Source organism: Chionomys nivalis, chromosome 7 (genome assembly GCF_950005125.1).
Source record: "Chionomys nivalis chromosome 7, mChiNiv1.1, whole genome shotgun sequence".
Lineage (NCBI taxonomy): Eukaryota > Metazoa > Chordata > Mammalia > Rodentia > Cricetidae > Chionomys > Chionomys nivalis.
The window spans coordinates 85,950,909-85,968,672 of NC_080092.1; the positions used below are offsets into that span (position 1 = coordinate 85,950,909).

The 17,764-nt window shown below is 46.6% G+C and overlaps 1 protein-coding gene across 1 annotated transcript in view; it reads right to left on the bottom strand.

Moving 5' to 3' along the window:
- Marchf10 (membrane associated ring-CH-type finger 10) overlaps nucleotides 1–17,764 on the bottom strand; it is a 92,749-nt gene that overhangs the window by 54,675 nt on the left and 20,310 nt on the right. The gene's annotated exons all lie outside the window — the stretch shown is intronic.

Sequence of the window (17,764 nt, forward strand, 5' to 3'; positions counted from 1 at the left end):
TGAAAAAAAAGAAAAGAAAAAAAAGTGTGTGTTAAACAAGCATGAGGACCTGAGTTCGGATCTCCTGTACCCATTAAAAAGCAAGAGAGGGCCTATACTGGTGAGCTGGAGATAGGGGATCCCCGGGGTGTGCTGGCCATCCAGACTAGCCAATCTTTGAACTCCAGGTTCAGCGAAAGACTTAAAAGAATGGGTGGAGAAACAAGGAAGACAGTTGCTGTGATCTCTGGGATCCACTCCATGAGCATACATGTGCATGTGCACACATAGCCTTCTTTTCCTCATGCCTATTTGCTTACTTACAATGTGATCTTTATGTCACAATCAAGTCTCTCAAAATTCTGATGCTTAAATTTGTATCTGAAATGGAAAGTGAGGCCAGCAGATGACTCCTTGGGTAAGGGCACCAAGCCTGATGACCTGAGTTCATTCCCTGGCATGCACATGGTGGAAGCAGAGAACCAAAGTGTCCTCTGCCTTCCTCATAGGTGCTCTGGCACACCCCCAAGCACAAAATAAAGTAATAAAATTGAAAATGATGGCAATCCACTGAAGCTGTGTTTTAGTCTTTAACATATTCCATTGCTTTCTAGTACAATAAAACATTTCAGTCTGCCTTGGACCTTGAAGGAAAAAAGGAAAGGAAGGACCTGACTGCTCTGAGGTACAGCCAAGGAGGTTTACTGTAAATATGGAGAATACAGAAAGGGACAGAGACAGACATCTGGGAGAGTCCAGAGTCAACCTGTCCAGGCTGAGCTTGATGTGGGATTCCCCTTGGTATGCTGTGAATACCATTGGTTAATAAAGGAACTCCTTTGGGCCTATAGCAGAGCTGGAGGGGAACAGAGCTAGGTGGGGAAAACTAAAGGGAATGCTGGGAGAAAGGAGGCAGAGTCAGAGGGAAGCCATGGTGCCCCACTGGAGTCAGACCTGCAGAAACTTTGCGGGTAAGCCACTGCCACGTGGCAATACACAGATTCATAGAAATGGGTTAAATTAAGATGTAAGAGTTAGCCAATAAGAAGCTAGAGCTAATGGGCCAAGCAGTGATTTAATTAATACAGTATCTGTGTGGTTATTTGGGGGCTAAGCAGCTAGGAACCAACAAGTGGCCTGCTTCTTACTTCACTGAGCTGGGCCACGTGAGGAGTGGGGGAGGATGAGCAAGAGAGGAGTCGCTGGCCCGGTAGGGAAGCCTAGGCCAAGAGACTGGTGTAGTCAAAATGGCTGCATTATACAGGCTCCAAAGGAGCTGGGGGAATGGAAAGCCCAGAGAGTTCAGGGGCTGGAGAGTTTAGGCCTGGGGAGAGGTATGTCAGTTACTGGAGGACTCTCTGACAGGTAGGGGCTGTGGGATTCTGGGAGAACCTGGTGGCCAGAGTTTTCTTTGATATGTTAGTTGGCATGTCAGGTAGTTGTCTCGGGTTTGAGACCGAACAGACCTTACCTGCCTTTGCTGTTTCTCAAGAAATATTAATTCTGTTGTCTGAGATTGCTATTTAAGTTTTTGGTGTTTTTGAGACAGGGATTCATGTAGTCCTGACTGCCACAACTCCTAATCTTGCCTCCACCTCCCAAGTGCTGTGATCACAGGCCTCCCCCCGCGGCACCTGGCTTGAGAAAGCTATTAGAAAGTGACAGACACTCTCACACTTGGGAGGCTGAGGCAGAGGAGCAAAGGTTCAAAACCAGCCTTGGCAATGTAATGAGGCAAAAGAGGCAAAGAATGAAAGAAAAGAGAAGAGAAGAGAACGGTGGGGATGAAGGAGGACCCCATGTAACCCATTGCTGCCGAAGGGACATGCTTACAAGCCCTTTCTTTGAAATAAAAATCATGAGTTCACAGCATTAGCGACACAATCGGTTTTCTTTTATACTTTTACCTTGCCTATTTTAAATATTTGCTTTTTAATTATATTACAATTTTGATTCATTTGTTTCACCCTGCAATAAATATGAAATATTTCCAAGATTATGATTCAAATCTGACTCTTAAGAATAAATCTGTGAGATACAACTTTATGGATTCTCCTAGGTTCTTTGTCTGCAGAATCTATTGCTCCATGGATGAACGTCATAATTCTTGCGTCGGCCGCCGTGAGTGCTTCCAACTTTTCCTAAGAGAAATGGTGCTGTGATGAGCATGTGAGCTTTCCAGTTAAGTCTTTAAGCTCCTCAAAGTGGGAATTTATCTCTCTAGATTAAAAGCAGCACACGATTTAACATTCTTTTTGTTCCTGAATCATCCTGGAGAGACATGACAGCAGTTTATATTTAAAGATGTCTAAGGAAACTGAACTTTCTGTGCAACTTTTATAACCATGATCTTTAAAAATAACAAAATGCTTTCATTTTGGGTCAGTTTTTAATTTTAATCTGTAACTTTTATGTGATTTTACCAATTTACTCACAGGCTTATTTATCTAATTTATTTCAAATATATACTTGCCCCATTTCCTTTTTAGTTTTTTTTTTTTTTACATTTCATTTGTTTATTTTGTGTGTCTGTGACTTGGGGTGGGGCATGGGACTGGTTTCTGACCTTTCACCCTGTGAATGTGAGGGCCCAAACTTCCACAAGTGCCCCTGGCCACTGGACCACCTCAGTGAGCAGGTCGACGGCCCACCTATTTCAAAACAGAATCCAAGATGACCAAAAAGATGGAATTCAGAGAAAACAGCTGTTTATTGGTTGTGGTTGTACACACTCGTAATCCAAGTATTAAGAGGGCTGAGGCAGGAGGACTGAGAGTTACATAGTAAGACCCTCTCAAAAACTTCAAAGACAAAACAATTCCAAAAACAGATTTCGAAGATGGAACATGTTGCAAGAGGGTGGTTTGTTCTGGCTGCCCAGAACCAAAATAACCACACAGAAACTATATTATTTAAATCACTGCTTGGCCCATTAGCTCTAACTTCTTATTTGCTAACTCTTTTTTTTTTTTTTTTTTGGTTTTTCAAGACAGGGTTTCTCGCCGGGCGGTGGTGGCGCACGCCTTTAATCCCAGCACTCGGGAGGCAGAGGCAGGCGGATCTCTGTGAGTTCGAGACCAGCCTGGTCTACAGAGCTAGTTCCAGGACAGGCTCCAAAGCCACAGAGAAACCCTGTCTCGAAAAAACCAAAAAAAAAAAAAAAAAAAAAAAAAAAAAAAAAGACAGGGTTTCTCTGTAGCTTTGGAGCCTGTCCTGGAACTAGCTCTGTAGACCAGACTGGTCTCAAACTCACAGAGATCCGCCTGCCTCTGCCTCCCGAGTGCTGGGATTAAAGGCGTGCGCCACCATCGCCCGGCTTATTTGCTAACTCTTATATCTTAATTTAACCCATTTATATGAATCTGTGTATTGCCACGAGGCTGAGGCTTACTGGGAAAAGTTCCGGTGTCTATCTCCAGTGGGGCTACATGGCTTCTCTCTGACTCCGCCCTTCTTTCTCCCAGCATTCACTTTAGTTCCCCATCCCCCCAACAGAGGGAAATCCCACCTCAAGAACAAATTACAGCATTCAGAGGGAAATCCCACCTCAGGAACAAGCTATAATCTCTCTGAAGGACAACAGACCCGGGGGCAGGGACTGTCTAGAAAGGAGCCAGAGGGAATGTCACTGGGTGGCAGACACTCACTGGGGGTCTGGGTGACATAGATCTATGAATCAGTCAGGGCTCATCAACTAAAAACTAAACAACAAAAACCCCCCAGTAAATACAAAACCCAAGCAACCAGTTCTAGAGATGTGTTCAAGTGTTTAGGCATGCAGTTTTCTGACCTCAGAGCTAACGAGAGCATACCAACCTGCCGGAGACCAGCCGACGGATGGATGGCAGTAGGCTGGTGGCTCTCAACCTTCCTGCTACTCTGACCCTTTCATACAGTTCCTTGTGCTGTGGGGACCCCCAATCACAAAATTATTTTGTTTCTATCTCATAACTGTAATTTTGCTACTGTTATGAATATAAAAATGTAAGCATCTGTGTTTTCTGATGGTCCTAGGTGACCTCTGTGCAAGGTCATTCGATCCCCAAAGGGGTCTCCACAGGTTGAGATTGCCAGAGTAGATGGGTGGGTGTCTTACTCCCGTCCTGCTGCTGTAGTAAGACATCATGACAAAGGCAGCTTTAGGGAGAAAGGACGTATTTTGGCAAGCTAGCGCTGCCAGCCAAAGAGGGCGTTGGATCCCACAAAACTGAATTTATCGATGGCGGGGTGGTGGTACACGCCTTTAATCCCAACACTCAGGAGGTAGAGGCAGGTGGATCTCTGTGAGTTCAAGGCCAGCCTGGTCTATAGAGCAAGTTCCAGGACAGCCAGGACTACACAGAGAAACAAACTGTCTGAAAAACAAAACATAACAATACAAAGAAAAAAATCCTAAGAAAAAAAGAAGTAGATTGCATGATCAAACCCTTATTAAGGGCTTAGGGCGGCGATTCTCGGCCTCTTTGGGGATTGCATATCAGATATTCACATCATGATTCATAACAGTAGCAAAATCACAGATATGAAGCAGCAACGAAAATCCTTTTATGGTTGAGGTCACCACAGCATGAGGAACTGTATTAAAGGGTCACAGCGTTAGCAGGGTTGAGACCTGCTGCCCTGGGGCAATGATTCAGGGGAGTTCACCTTGCAAACATAAGGAAGCTGAGCTCCATCCCCAGGAACCACGCCAAAGGGTTCTGCTGTAGCCAGGGGAGGAACGGTCAGCTTCGGTTGAGGGACTGGTGGACCATGTGGCAAGATGAGAGAAATCGCTAAGGCTGGGGGGCATGAGGCCAGCGTGGGCCAGGGCCAGAGCAGCAAGCAGCTCCAGGTTCCACGGGGCTGTGTTAGCTTCAGGAGCAAGTTTGGTCCCCATCTTAAAAGCCACAGAAGCGGCTCCAGCAGGCATATAGATGTTTCGCCTGTCAACAACACTCTACCCTATGAAGGTATGGAAAATTGGATTTGGGGGCAGGTGCAAGGGGAGGAGAATGGCTAGGGGACCACTGAGATAACTTTGTCATGGAGGCAGCTATACAGATGGATCAAAACATTATCGGGTCCAGGGTACGATGGCACACACCTGCAATTCCAGTACTCAGGAGGGTGAGGCAGCTGGATAAGGAGCTGAGGAGAGTTTGGGCAATAGGAACCAAACCACCTCCATCAACAACAAAATCATACCAGGGCAGTAAGATGTGTGGGACTGATGTGAACTGAACATGGGGCAGGGGAGGTGAGACACTGACAGATTTTAATAATACCCCACTGAGGGAAGAATACAGGGCCAAGCTGGGGGTGCTAGCCTGGGGCCTGTGATTAGCATGAGGTGTAACCAAGTCGAGGGAGTGAGAAAACAGTAGACTATTAAATCTGGGGATCAAAAGTGGGATTAGAGCTAGATGCGTAGATTTGGGAGTCACCGGCAGTTCACCCCTCAACTTTGGCCGTTAAAATGTTCCTGAGACAGCCTTACGCAGCACAGAGAGAACAAGCCTTGGCAAGGCATAAACTTGGATAGGGACAGGTGACGTCTTTACTATAAAAGCCCGCTCATCTCCACCTAAAACGCAAGCTGTGTTGAGCTAGGGCTGCAGGCACCAGCCACAGTAGAATTAGCAGGACCCTCGGCTTTTCTCACCAGCAAAACTCACAGCCACTTTCACTTCTCAGTGAGCTCTCTGCCGATGTCTTAAAATACCCTGCATGCCCATGGCTGGCTATTTAACTTGTCAATAAGGAAGCTCATACATCACTGAATCACAACTTTCTAAAAATATTTTGATGACTGTTTCGATAAAAGTGGTTTCCTTTGAAAGCCTGGGTCTTGTTTTATGCACGCGAAAGCAATTCTAAGAGAGGGGACCTACAGAGTTTACCCTGTGGCCCAAGAGGTTTACAGCACAAACACAAGCTAAGAACAAGGCCCTTCTCCCCCAAACCCAGGTAGAGAGTGAGATTAGAATCCCACCTCGGGGAATCCCAGGATTCAGGAAGAGGGTGGAGGGGGATGAGAAAGAGCAAGGTCTCCAGAGATGGGGAGAAGCCAAGGGAAGGTGGCTTTGTAGATGCCTGGGAGGAAGTGTGGCAGTGTGGCCAGCACCCCACAAAGCTGCCACTGGATAGGTAGACAGGGATCTGGTCCACTGAGAGATGCAGAAGTCACTTGACAGAGAACATTTCCGGGGAACGGCGTGTGTGCAGAGCAGATTGGAGTGGGCTGAGGAGTGAGGAGGAGGTGGGGAAACCGAGTCAGGCAGTGTAAATAATTCTCTTGGGAACTTGGGGTGTGAAGGAGAGGAACTGAGCGGAGGGGAGCACAGGGTAGGGGAGGCAGGTCTCTTTTTAGATCATGATTAAACGCTGACGGGAAAGCCCTCTTGCGAGCAGGCTGATGCAAGCAGGGAAGGGGCGTCCTGAGGGTGCTGGGAAGAGAGGGGGGCCTAAGCCCAGGTGGGAATGTCGGAAATAGGTGGGAATAAGGTGTGAGGTAGAGAGGGTGGGCTGAAAACTGGGCGGGGGCGGGGGGTTAAAGGTAAAAGAGGTGAACAGTAAATTGGGCAGCTTTGAGAAAAGCCTGGAGGTTGCTGGGGCGACATTTCCTTTAGCAGTAGTTAGCGGCCTGGATGTGGCTCACAGACCATGAATGGACAGGATTACATGGCAGGTGTGAGAAAGACAAAAAGACTTACAAAGAACCTGGGCTGCTGAGGAAGGGAGCGTCAGTTGGGGGAGAGGTGGCCTGTATCTGAGCAGGGCCCCCCCAAGAGGCTGAGGAAATGCTGCACCAGAAAGACCAAGGGCAGAACTGGGAGAGGCCTTAGAGCAGCAATCGTTAATCCTTTGGGGTGACAAGAAGATGCAGGATGTGCCCTTGGGATGGGTGGTGTGTGTGTGTGTGTGTGTGTGTGTGTGTGTAAGTGCAAAGGAGGAGGGCACTGGAGATGCATTAGGAACTGGGAAGCCAGGGTGTGGCTGGGTTATCTAAGTGGACGCTGAAGTCATTAGATAATGTGTTTGGCGATCAGGAGGGGGAAGGTAGAGTGAGCAGCCTGCCAGAGCCACACTGAATAAAGGGGTGTGAACAGGAGACCTATAGCGACGTAAGGGGAGAAGGTGGGGCCAAGCTCTGGGAGCAGCAGCAGGGAGAGAACCCTCTCTTCTTGGTCCTGAGAGGGTGGTGTTGAAGGGATACAGACAGCGCCCCCCGTAGGACAGTCCTGCAGGGGCCGTGTCAGGTAGAGGCCATCTTCCCCACACTAAGATGGGAAAGAAGCTCTTGGGAAGGAACTTAAATCCATTTCCTGGAACCTGACAGCAAGCTCATCACTTCTGCCCCCAACTCCTCACAGCAGGACCCGACGAAGTCTAAAATTCTCATTCTCTGTGAAGCTTCGCCCTGATTTTTGTTTCATTCATTCAACCCTTTAAGGACCCGTTATGTAGCTTTGGTTGACCTTGAACTCACGATCCTCGCCTCCTCTGCTGAGCACCTGGATTGCAGGTGTGGACTACCACAGCCAACTCCCCTTGACTTTGTTTTCCAGACCGATGCTATCTTGATTTTGTACAAGGTCTCAGCTTCATCACACTGTTGGCGACTTGAGGAACAAGCCTTATTCATGGCCCTGCGTTCCTAGAATCTAACACATGGTGCTGTACAGAAGGGATTTATAATGTTTGCATTTGTGTTTATTATTTTAAAATTTAAATTTGTTTTATTTTTAATTGATAAATAATTGCATTTTATTTTTTAATGAATGAAGCATTATGAAAACAAAATGAAAGGCTATTTTAGGCTGAAGTGCTGTGTTATAAAATCTATTTAATGCAGGAACCATCTGAATACTAGTCTTTGGCAACTGAAAAAAATTTAAGATTTTGATATCTTAATTTTAATTGGTTTCTAACAAGTTTTTGTTGTTGTTGCTTTAGGAATTAATTAGAATCGTTTTTAAAAAGCAGATAATTTTACTAAAACGAAGTACAGTGAGATACATACACAGTATTACAAATGGGGAAAGAAGGACATTTTATTATAATCTCCTCTGCAGTTCCTGAGCTGCTATGTCCAATTAACACAGAGAAACTATTTGGGTCAGAGGCCACCCGTTTTGGGCACCACCAATTTCCCTGAGCAGGGATGACTATGAGTGTCGGTATTAAGCTGGCCTCCTGGAAGGACGAGGCTGACTTGCTTATCTTCTGAGAGAGGCAGGGCAGCTTTGTGAGAGCATCCCAATTTATCCTGACAGTCGCCCCATTTTAATGTCATGCCCTATTTTTAAATCACCTGGTGGAACTCCAACGGAACGCACAAGTGGGGGATGAGCAGTGCCCTGCCGCCTTTCCTGGCCAAGCAGCTATTGCCGATTCACTTCCACCTGGCTGCTGCAAGGGACCTTCGGCCCTCAGGTTTGCACGCAGAATGGGACAGGTCTCTAAGCTAAGCACCAGTTCAGCCTGGTGGGTTTCTGGAAAGGACCAGATAACCGCAGCCATAAGAGGTAGCCTTGGCTGCAAAGTCCAGGTGAACCCTGAGGAGTCACTTGGGGGCTGTTCTGACATTTCTCCATCCTCTAAGGTCGACAGCCTGCTGTTCTTGTGTTTGGTTGCTGGCCTACCTGTGGCAAATGGAACGTACCCAGTGTTGTGATAAAGCTACCTGGTCCTTTGCAAGTGGTATGCCAGGAAAAGAATGGAAGACCGGTAGCTTCACCCTTCTGTGACTAATTTCACACCAGTTCACAGGGCATCCTGCTGTCCAATATGAACTGAGGGTCCATATTCTAGCCCTTACAGCTGTATGGTTATTTCTAACACATCAAATGAGCCCAATGCTTCAACTGAATGCATGATGGCCCCTGGAGATGCATCGATAAACAGTGTTTTCTCTTCTCTATCTAGCTCAGTGTTTCTCGGCCTTCCTGATGCTGTGACCCTTTAATACAGTTCCTCATGTTGTGGTGACCCCCAATCATAAAATTATTTTCGTTGCTACCTCATAACCGTAATTTTGCTACTGTTGTGAATTGTAACATAAATATTTGTGCTTTCTGATGGTTTTCAAAGGGTCGTCTCACCCCCCCCCCCCGCCAAAGGGTCTCAGTTGCATGGTGAACCTGAACCCAGAGGGTGCTCTGAGAATTCACAAGAGTAAACCATCCCTGGACTTCCAGGAGAACCTATAGAACTTTCCCCAGACTAGGTGCCCCAGAGAGCTGATGCAGAGATGTCTCTATGGTTTCTATCCCAAAGACAGTGGGGAAAGACAGAGGGATTTTAAATAAATGGTTGTCAAGCTGGAGAGATGGTTCAGAGGTTAAGAGCACTGACTGCTCTTCCAGAGGTCCTGAGTTCAATTCCCAGCAACCACATGGTGGCTCACAACCATCTGTAATGAGATCTGGTCAGACAGAACACTGTATACACGATAGATAGATAGATAGATAGATAGATAGATAGATAGATAGATAGATAGATAGGTAGATAGATAGATAGATAGATAGATAGATAGATAGATGATAGATAGAGATCTAGCTTTATAAAAAAATAAAAATAAATAATCGATATCCATAGTGGTTACTCTTCCATAGTGACTGACTGGGAAGGGTTAGGTAAAGTCGAGATGGCCAGGGAATCCATTACTACAATAATCCAGACGGAAAGAAAGTGTCCAGCAAGATTCTAAGGAAGAAGTAAGACTTTGGTGTCTGTTGTGAAGTGTGGGGGAGGAGGGACTAGACAACAAGGAGGAGTGTACCACAACTTTCAGGATTCTAGAAAAACACAGGAAGAAGAACTAGCTTGAGGGGAGATGATGCATTCAGCCACATGAACCGGGGGTGGGGGGCTCGAGGGCACTCTGGTGAACAAATCCACAGCCAAGATGGTAAACAAGCTCCGAGGAAAATCTCCACAGATCTATGCTTGTCAGACTGTGGGGTGCACACTCGGTCTCCATGGCACACCCTTTGGGGGAGGCGGAGGTCGGCTGCAGAAGCTGTGTGCGGAGCCCCTGGTCGCTCAGGTACATTTCTGGGGTGCGAGATCTGTGAGTTAAAAGGGCAGCTGAGACAAACACCATACCAGGTGTTAGGGATGACTCAGCCTCCTAGGGTGGGGCCCTTGGGCAGTTAAAAGCCCCATACGTGTGTGTGTGTGTGTGTGTGTGTGTGACCTGCCTCATCGGCACTCCAGCCTGCTTCCTGGCCCTCAAGGAACCCCACCATGGACAAGCAGAATTCAGAGAAAATTTAAAGTGTAACTCAGGGGACACAGATGTCACATCGCAAGCTGCGGTTGTTCTCACGACTCCGCTCAGGGTATCAGTAAGCTGACGTTAATAGATTAATGAGAGAACTGTCACCCAAGAACCCTCTGAAGCTGGGCGGTGGTGGTGCATGCCTTTAATCCCAGCACTCGGGAGGCAGAGGCAGGCGGATCTCTGTGACTTCGAGGCCAGCCTGGTCTGCAAGAGCTAGTTCCAGGACAGGAACCAAAAGCTACGGAGAAACCCTGTCTCGGAAAAAAAAAAAAAAAAACCCTCTGAAAGAGGAGACTGGAGTTTCACAGGATGAATAATCAAGCAGGTGAGAGGAGGAGATACGCCATGTACCCGGCACGGACGGACGGACGGACACACACACACACACACACACACCCCACACCCCACACCTCACTACATATACCACACCCCGCCCCTACGCCCCTCTCACACACATACTGCAAAAAATCCCTGCCAGCCTTCCCTGGACTGCCCCTTCCTTAGTGTGGATTGTGCAGGCCCAGCTTCTGGGAGACAGAGCTCCCATGGAGTCTTGTTTTGTTCTGGATTTGAATGTCTGGAACAGCTGTTTCTGTCCATCTCTGTCACGATGGAAATTCTATTTATCTCGGTGATCCACGGCGCCTGCCATTTGCTGCGTGGCTACTGAGCACGTGGAAGTAAATTTGAAATTTATTTTTTTTAAATTACACTTTTTTTTTTTATTTAGAGGCAGAGAGATGGCTCAGCGGTCCTCTTAACCACTGAGCAATCTCTTTCAGAGAACCCAGGTTTGGTTCCCAGCACCCACGTGGCTCATGGCAGCTCACAGCCATTTGTAATTCTAGATCCAGGGGATCTGGTGTTGTCCTCTGGGTTCCTTTGGCATCAGGTACACATGTAGTGGACATGCATACATGGAGGGTCTCATACATATAAAACTAAGGTAAATTTATTTATTATTGTGTGTGCATGATGTGCTTGCTGTCCCCAGACTGTGGAAGCCAGGGGACAATTCTGGATTCTGTTCTCTCCTTTCACCCTAATGTATGTAAGATGCCAGGGCTTGAAATCAGGTTGCCAGGTTTGTACAGGAAGTGCCTTTGTCTACTGAGCTATCTCTGACTCTGCTTTTTATTTATTTTCAGTCAGTGTCTCAGGTAGCCTAGACTTGCCTTGAACTCACTAAGTAGTTGAGAATGACCTTGAACTCTTCATCCTCCCCGTAGTGCTGAGATTACGTGTGTACCAAGACCACTGCTGGTGTGCTCAGTATAGTTTTGGATCTTTGCTATCCTCATTCGGGGATAGGACACTGATGTGTGTGTGTGTTTGTGTGTGTGTGTGTACGTACATGTGTGCATGCAGACCAGAGGTCTACTTTAGGTATCATGTTCAATTGGTTTTTCATATTATTTATTTGCTTCAATATAATGTCTTACTGTCTGTCCTGACTGGGCTGGAACCACCTACATAGACCAGGCTGGCACGGAACTCACAGAGATCCACCTGCCTCTGTTTCCTAAGTGCAGGGATTGAAGGTGTGTGCCATCATGCCAGGGCCCATCCACCCTATGTATGGAGACAGGGTCTCTCAGGCACCCATTAGCTAGACTGGCTGACTAGGGAGCAATGGCAAGCCACCCTCCCCCACAGACCTGTGCCATCATGCCTGGATTTTACTTGGGTGCTTGAGGTCCGAGCACTGATCTGAATGCTTGCCCAGCTGGCACCGAGCCAGCCTCAATACAGGCCTTTTTTTGTTTTGTTTTGTTTAAGACACTGCAGGTTACTTGAGGAGGCTTTGTTTTTGAAACTCCTGAGTCTGTGTGAATTCTCATGGACAAAACGATTACAGTGTTTATGTTGGGTAACAGCCTTCTTTCCGAGGCTCACTTTGCTTGCTGGGAGGTTTGGGTGACCTCACTGAAGCAAACATCACAGTGAGCAGGCCCGGGCCACGACCAGCTGCGTCTTGGTATCAGGTAAACTGCCGACACCATTTCCCAGTATAATTTTGGGTCTTTGTGACCTGAAATCTAAATATTTAGTTGCTCGGCTGCCGAGAGTTGAAGGACGACAAGCCCATTACTCTCAGCCAAGCGAAGAATGCTCTTCAAAAGCTGAGCTGAATCCTATCTTTCTTCCTTATTTTTTCATTTATTTTTATGTGTGTGTGTGTGTGTAAGCATGCATGTGTGTGTATGCATGTGCGTGTGTGTATACCATAAACGTACAGGCACCCACAGACCCGGGAGTTAGAATTACAGGTGGTTGTGAGCTACCCAATGCAGATGCTGGGATCAGAACTCTGGTCCTCTGGAACAACACTTAACCACGGAGCCCTCTCTCCAGCCTCTCCATCTTCCTTCTTAGTGTAGGATACACAGAGACTGCTTGTCTTCAGTCCCTGAGCTTAGTACCTCTGGAACAATGACCCTTCCAACAAGGACCCAGGATCCAGAAGATGAGGAAGGCTCATGTTGAATCTCTTCATACAGCTTGCCGCCTTCCCCTGCTCTGTCCCCCCTCCCATCATTCTAGGTAAATCAATTATTTCTCTCATCTTTTATGGGGAAATCAAGTCATGTCTATTCACTGTTAAGTTTAGAGAGGATAAAATATCTTGGTGTCTGTGGCAGTTTTAATGTAATTGGCCCCATAAACCCATAGAGAATGACAGCAATGGGAGAAAGGGCCTTGTTGAAGTGTGTGTGGCTTTGACGGAGGAAGTGTGCCAGGGTGAGGGTGGGCTTTGAGGTCCTCCTCTCCTCAAGCTATCACCCAGTGACTCAGGTCACTTCCTGTTGCCTGCACAAGGTGCAGAACTCTCAGCCACCTCTCCAGCACCATCTCTGCCTGCACATTGCCATGTCCACCATGAGGACAAATGGACTAAATCTCTGAGCTGTAAGCCACCCCATTAAATGTTTTCCTTTATGAGAGTTGCCGTGGTTGTGGTGTCTCTTCACAGCAATAGAAACCTAAGACAGTGCCCCTGTGAATCCCGGCGGTGGTGACGGGCTAGGGGAGATAAACGCGAATGTCTTCTTCCATGGACACTGCTTTATAACTATTCAGCTTTTCTGTTGTTTTGTATTTTGTTTTTAAATACAGGGTTTGTCTGTGTAAAAACGGCCCTAGCTGCCCTGGAACTCGCTCTGCAGACCAGAGATTCACCTGCCTCTACCTCCAGCGTGCTGGGATTAAAGACATGTGCCGCCACCACCTGGCTAATTATTCGACTTCTGATTGAATATGTAGAACTACCATCTATTTCCCTGGCAAATTTTAATCAGATGAAGGTTTACCATGCTGTTCTCAACCCTCTAGAATGGTTTATGATAAGTGGCTACATTAGGTTGGCTTTTAGAAATGTGTCCAAGAAGCCACAGAACCTGTTTCTTCACTGATACCTGTTGGGGCATTGCTTGTGGTAGAATTGACTAACAAGGCCGTTTATAGACATGATTTAATGTTAGCACATCGCTTAAGTTCCCTCATCCTCACGATGATCTTGCAAAATAAGCATAACATAGTAAGTGTCCCCTGAAACACTGTCTAAACTCACAAGGTGGCAAGGGCCGGAGTGGTCTTCGGTTATGTCTTCTATGATGGCAAGTCTCAGACTGAGATGTACCATACTAAAGAACGTCTCAGTAACGGGCTCGACAGAGAGTGCTTCCTTCTGGACTTGAACACAACCTTTGCAGCCCTAGGGAAGCCTCTGGCTTCAGAGAGAGAGAGAGAGTGCTGAGGAGCAGTAGCTGGGTTAACTGTGTTGGGAGGAGATCTGCCCACCCTGAGGCAGGTGTCTGGAATTGATAGCTTTGACACTGGAGCTAATACTTGATGGTTTGTTCCAAGCTCATCAGAACTGTGACAATTGGAGTCGGGGTTAAGAAATGAACAAGTGATGAAAATTGCAACACAAGTGTCAAAATTTGGTGGTGGCATGCTTCAGAGAATGACAGAACGCTGGGGAAATTTCCATGAATTCAGCAATTGACTTTCACACTAGCCACCCAATCAGAGGACAGACCTGCCTTCACAAATCAGATGCAAAATGTTACCCAGAGTCCTAGGTCCCAGCAATTTCTGGGAAGGAAATGATGGGGTACACCTCCCCCACCTGGGAGGGGTTGTCTGGTTTACAGTGTCACTCTGATCTATCTTTTTCCAGCCCTTTTCTGATTGACCAAGGATGTTTTTGCCTGGTGTGACATTTAATACACTCTGGAAATTGGATCAGTCTGACCTGGTTCTCCTTTGGGAGATGCCAACTTTCTTCTTCTTAGAGTCTCTAGGAGAATAGGTCCAGCACCCCCTGGTATTGTGCACCCTTAGAAGGAGGTTTATTTGATAAGTCATGCATTCCCTCAGGGATCGGAAATACTGTGGGGCAGACCAAGGCATCAACAAACAGACTGCTGTAGAAATCTGGGGAAAGCTTGAACTTGGGAGGGGACTATCCAAACTATTGCGTAATCCCGAGGCTTAAAATTTTTCTTGCATCTGTTTTGAGTCTCCTAAGGGACCTTGGGTTCTACCTCCCTCCCTCCCTCCCTCCCTCCCTCCCTCCCTCCCTCCCTCCCTCCCTCCCTCCCTCCCTCCCTCCCTCCTTTCTTCCCTCCTTCCCTCCTTTCCTCTCTCTCTCTCTCTCTCTCTCTCTCTCTCTCTCTCTCTCTCTCTCTCTTCTTTGTCCCAAGCTCAAGTATCAGGCCTAGCAGGGCAGACATGCAACCACACACACTATACATTCAGTATTGCCATGTCTCATCATCATCTTCCTCTGCTTTTGTGTCCAGAGCCAAACACCCCAGCATTCCCAGGGCCTCAAATGATGAGGGTAAAGCAGAAGTGCAAACATTGTGGAAAATTAAGATTCTGTCTCTTTTGCCGATGACAAAGTGGGACCTTGGAGATACTATACAAGTACGTCTCAAGCCTTCAGGATAGCATTTGAAGAAGTTAAGTTGATTTGCAAGGATTGTTTCATAGGCATGGTGGCCCAATGCAGCATGAAAATCCCTGTTCTTGCCGTCATCTACCTGCTGCTCCTCTTCCTCCTCCTTTTTCTTGACACAGGTCTCACCATGTACCCTTGGCTGGCCTGGAATTTGCTCTGTAGACCAAGCAAGCTTCCAGGTCAGAGATTCACTTGTTTTAAAGGCATGTGCCACTACTCCTGGCCTCCGGGTTTTGTCTTCTGATAGAAATGGTCAATCTTATGCAAGGGCCATTATTACTTTGTATTGGGTACAAGTAAATACAAACTTGAGTTAGAAAATCAGGTCTAAGGAATCTATGATCACAGAAGTTGTTTCCCCTAATCATTTGTGAACGGACAGCCGTGTCCTTGTCTGGAAGGAAAAGCTATAGGAATGCGACAGCAGCTTGTCCTGCAGTGCCAGCAGAGAGGAGCCACAGGCAGGTCCCGAGTGTTCCCGAGGGGTGTGTGACCCCTGCTGGGAAAGCATGGCTGTGACCTGGTGTGTTAGCCTCTACATGAAAACAGCGGGACCAGGTGTCTGTTTGTTCGGGAATCCCAGGCTAGGAATCGCTACATGCTGCTGTCTGACTTAAAATTGTATCACATTTTTTTTGTTATCTGTCCTTGTTTTTTTTTTAAATTCTGAGCATAAAAGTGACAGCGTTTATTTTAGTGCTAAAAATAAACTGTTCTAGTCAAACCAGTTTTAATTTCTGGATTGACCTCATTCCCTTGGTGTCAGCAGCATCAGGCCTTACTTGTAGCCCTTGACCAGCAGGAAGAGACCCAGGCGAAGCATTCTGGCAGCTGCCAACATGGTGAGGGGGTTCCCTTTCACCTTCAGCCTTTAGGTGGGATAGTTTATCGTGCACTTTTATATCCCTTAATAGGGAGTATATATCTCTCCCAGAGAAGCAGCTACGTCCATAAACATCAATCACTGATGTTTTTAAGGTGTCCTTTGAACATTAAATAATCACTGTGTGAACATCGTAGATTAAAGAAGAAATCAAGAGCTTGATTGATATCAGGTATCCAAGATCTGTCTCAGAGATCCATACTACTGATAGGGAAGAGACAGCCCCTCCTCTGGAGTCTGTTTCAGGCATAAAATATTAAATAGGAATTCATAAGGGGCATTTTACTCACCTTAAATCAATTCGCCTTGCTAACAGCCAGGGCTGGATGCAGTCTGTGGTCGTTAGTTCTCACACAGAATGAGCGAAATTCTTAGACAGAGATGACCTCAAGCTTGAAACACGGAGGAAGAGCTCAGCAGTCCAGAGCTCTGCTCTGGGGTCAGCACGCCTGAGATGGAAAACCCACTCCACTGCAAATGTCTGTCAAATTATAGCTAAGGTTCTTCAGGGCTACTTGAAGCAAGTTGCCATCTGTAATGTGGCCAAGGTGTGTGTGTGTGTGTGTGTGTGCGCGCGCTCACGCGCGCGCGCTCGCATGCATGCGTACATGTACATACGTGTGCATATGTGTACATTCTTGGGCTCATAGAGAATACTGGTTAGTGTTTTGTCAACTTGATATACAAGCCAGAGTCATCTGGCAAGAGGGAACTTTAATTGAGAAAATGCCTCCATCGATGGGTCTGTAGGTAAGTTTGGGGGAGGGGAAGCATTTCTTAATTAATGACCGATGTGTGAATGCCCAGGCCACTGTGGGTGGAGCCACCCCCCGGGCAGGTGGTCCTGGATGGTATAAAAAGAAGGAAAAAGCAAACTGAATGAGCTATGCAGAGAACAAGGCAGTCAGCAGCGTCCTTCCGTGGTCTCTGCTTTAGTTACTGCCCTGACTTCCCTTCATGATGGACTGAAGATGAAATAAACCCTTTCCTTCCCAAGTTGCTTTTGCTCATGGTGTTATCACATCAATAACAAGTAAACTGGGGTGGGGTTGGGGTGCTGTTAGCTCAAGCTGGCCTCAAACTCCTGATCCTCTTGCTTCTTAAATTCTGGGATTATGGGCATATGCCACCACACCCTATTTATATTTTGTTTGTTTGTTTTTTGAGACAGGGTTTCTCTGTGAAACAGTCCTGACTGTCCTGGAACTCACTTTGTAGACCAGGCTGGTCTCAAACAGAGATCTGCCTGCCTCTGCCTCCTGAGTGCTGGGATTAAAGGTGTGTGCCACTACCACCTGGCCTGTTTATAGATCTTAATATGTACATATCAAGCCAAGTATGGTGGCATATTCCTACAATCCTAGCATTCGCGAGGTAAAGGCAGGATGATTGGGAGTTCAAGGCCAGCCTTGGCTACATAGCCAGTCTGAGGCTAGCCTGAGACACATTAGACCCTGTCTCAAAAACAAAACAATAGATAGATAATAGACATATATGTAACTATGAGAATGAAATGAGTCAATACACATAAAGAGCTGAGTGCAGTGTTCTCAGTGATACAAATACTCAAATAACGGCTATTTTGAACACCATCATATATCATATTGTTATAATAATATATTGTTCTTAACTATTTGTTATCAAGTTACACAAAAATATTTAA